Here is a 3,202-nt window from a genome sequence, read left to right as displayed (position 1 = left end):
CCCTCCCTGGCTCCTGTTGCTCTCCAGCACCATTTCCCTCTCCCCATCCCCATCCCGCCCCTCTCCCTGCCGCTTCAGGCCGTGCTGGAGCCCCCTGGGATCCCCCGGTGCCGGGGAGCGGTGCCCCCTGCCCAGACGCTCGCAGAGGCCCCACGCACTCATGACACCCGCCGCACAGCCCTGCTGCAGGGCCCTGCTTGTTTTCCCTGTGTCCATGGGGTTTCCAGCCGTTGTCCTCCAGGATGCTGCTGCCCACGGCGGGGCCAGCACTGGGGTGCCGAAGGGTCCCAGCCAGCCCCACGGGCTGCCCCGCGTCCAGCAGCCAGCGCAGGCAGCCCTGCTGGTCTGTGGGGCTCGTGCCACCCTTGGGTGCAGGGCTCGCCCGCGTCCCTCCGCTGTCCATGCCCTGCGCTTGCAGCCGGGAGCTCTGTCCCTGGTACCTGCAGCGCTCACGTGCCATTCTGGCTCCGGGTGAGCTGGCTCTGGCTGTCCAGGGCTGGAGGATGGGATGGGATGGGAGACTCCTCCTGGAGCCCTCTAAAAGAGCCAGTTGAGCCCAAGCCCAGGGGGGCACCTGGGAGGGAGGGCTGGGCTTGGCTGCCCCCAGGGACGTGCAAGGACGAACACGGTCCTGCAGCCCCTGCCACCCTGCCGAGATGGCAGAGATGGGGACATCAGGGCCCTTGACTGGCACCCACGGGCTGCTCTGGCTTGTGCCTCCGTTCCCGTTCTCGTCCCTTTGGGGCGGCTGCAACGTTTCAGCCTGGGGACCGCTGTGTCCCTTGCGGGGGGGGTTGTGCAATTCCCCCCCAGTGCCCAGGGCAGCCCCCAGCCCGATGAGCCCAGGGGCTCTGTGCTGGAGAAAGCGCCCAGGTCGGCCCGGCAGCGCACGTGCGTGCATCAGAACACTTACATATGTATGCATAGTCAGAACACATATATATATATATATATATATATATACACACCTGCATATAGGTAGGGATGCATACTGCATGCTAGGCACAGCGGCGATGCCGGAGCCGCGGCACGGCCTTCGGCAGCGGCGTCTCCGGGCGCCCTTGCTGCAAGGAGGCCGTAAATAGCGGAGGCCCCGGGGGGGCCGCGCCGGAGACGCTCTCCAGAGCCCGCAGTGGAAAATGTGAGAGCGCTTTCCGCCCTGGGCCGGCTGCCAGCAGCACCTCGGGGCACCGATAGCGCGGGTGCCCCAGCCAGCACCTGGGGCTGGCCGCCCTCGCGCCATCCGCCACCTGGGAGCGCCGGAACGGCCGGAGCCAGCGCGGAGGGAGCCGGATGGGGAGACCCGGGATTCGCGGCAGGTTTCAGGCGGATTGGGGCTGGATTTCGGCGAGGGAGGAACCCGGGCAGCGGGTGGAAGAGCCGGAGGGCACCAAGGGCCGGGTGCCCCACGTGGTGGCATCTGCGAGTGGCTGCTGGTGGCCTTTGTGCCCCGGGGCAGGTCCACGCGAGGACGAGGCTGCTCGGCCAAGAACGTGGCCAACGTGCACCTAACGCCTGGCATTGCCACGCAAACCCGAGCAGCGCCCTGGCACTGAGCGAGCAGAGGTTTGTTAGAAATAGCCATTGGAGGCAGGCGGCCGGTGCCAAGGCGGCGCTCGGCCTTGGCGCAGCCCCGGGCCGCGGGTGCCAAGCTCAGCGCCAGGCTGGCACTGCCCGCCCGCCCCGCCGGGGCCTCCCTCATTTCCATGACAATGGCAATGCCAAACGGCCTCATTCCAGGGCAGGAAATAACCCGGGAAGTAATTAGTGCCTCTGCACAATTGCAACGGCGAGGAAGAACACAAAGCCGTGACCCAGTTCGAGCGGGGAAGCCGACGGCCTCTTCCTCCCAGAGCGCCAGAGCTTCCCGCCCTCCACGAAACACGGGGGGAGCCGACAGACCTGCCCCCCCCAGTGCCATCGTCCTCCTTATTAAGCAAAACGTCTGCAAAAAAAACCCTTTATTACGTATGGAAAAGGACAGAAGCTCAGGCCAAACAAGAAAAAACACAAAAAAATATTTACATGACAGTCCAGAAATAACAGTGCCATAGAGGCGGCTCTATGAGAAGCAAAACATTTAATAGAGACGAATACTCCAGTGAAGTACTTCTGAAGGGGGGATTTGCTTCCCGCTTCTGCCGAGGGGCAGGGGCGGCCGCCCGACAGTCCCAGGGAGGCTCGTGCAGAAGGGGAAGCCGCTCTCGGTGCCCGGGAGCAGCCGCGCTGCGAGCGGGAAGCGGCGCGAGGGCCGCGGCGCCGCCGTCCCGCGGGACGCGGCTCCTGCTGCCGGCTTGGGCAGCCGAGGAGCCCGGCGGGAGAAGCTGCTGCTGCTTTCCAAGCCGCGCGTTGGAAGCAGCCACCTACTTTGCACTGGAGCAAAGTCCCACGCGGGATTGGGGATTCCTGCCCGGCCGAGGCCGGGCTCCCCTCCTCTCCGGCACTCGGGAACCTCGGGCGGCACGTGCAGAAAGGTCCAGTTGTTGCCCCGAGGGCACCAAGCGGTCGCAGCCACAAGCAGCTCCCGCCCGAGGATGCCCATGGAGCCGAACACGGGCGCCCTGGCAGGGAGAGGAGATAAAGCTGCCAGCACGGAGATGAACCTGCACAAAGCCGCCTTATCAGAGCCCGCTGGAAAAACCAAAGGTTTAAACCTCAACAGGGCAGAAACTGAGCACTGGGGCTTGCACAGGCATAAAAGACTGTGAAAGGGGAGAGAAAAAAGCCACTAGCACTGAGTTTTCCACGCCTTGCATCTCACGTGTTCAATCTCTGCAGCTGTGCAGCTGTAAAAAGTTTATCTAAAGAGGAGGGGATTGATATAAGAAGATATTTTATAAGATTTAATACACTTAAAAAGTCTGCTCTGCTATTAAAATGACCTTAAAGGGGCTAAAGAATTACCAGGGGCTCCAGCTAGCTAATGGGCGAGAGGGAATGAGAGGGAAGCTCATCAGCGCTAGCTGGGCATGTTATTGCTCCATTGTTCACAAGAAAGGGGGAAGGGAATTCTTGTTTAAATGAATTTAAATTATTTAAAACCACAGAAAACTGGAACTGTAGCCACTTGTATCAAACACTTCTGGAGGAGCTTCATTCAGTAAAAAGATTTTCTGATCTGAGATGTAGTTCTTTGAGCGAGAGCCTGCCAAGAGCTCTGCCCAAAGCAAATTTACAGACCAGTTTGGACCAGGGGTTTAAA

This window comes from Nothoprocta perdicaria, unplaced genomic scaffold (genome assembly GCF_003342845.1).
Source record: "Nothoprocta perdicaria isolate Ctin4 unplaced genomic scaffold, notPer1 scaffold_283, whole genome shotgun sequence".
Taxonomy (NCBI): Eukaryota; Metazoa; Chordata; class Aves; order Tinamiformes; family Tinamidae; genus Nothoprocta; species Nothoprocta perdicaria.
Note: the sequence above shows the minus strand (reverse complement) of the source record.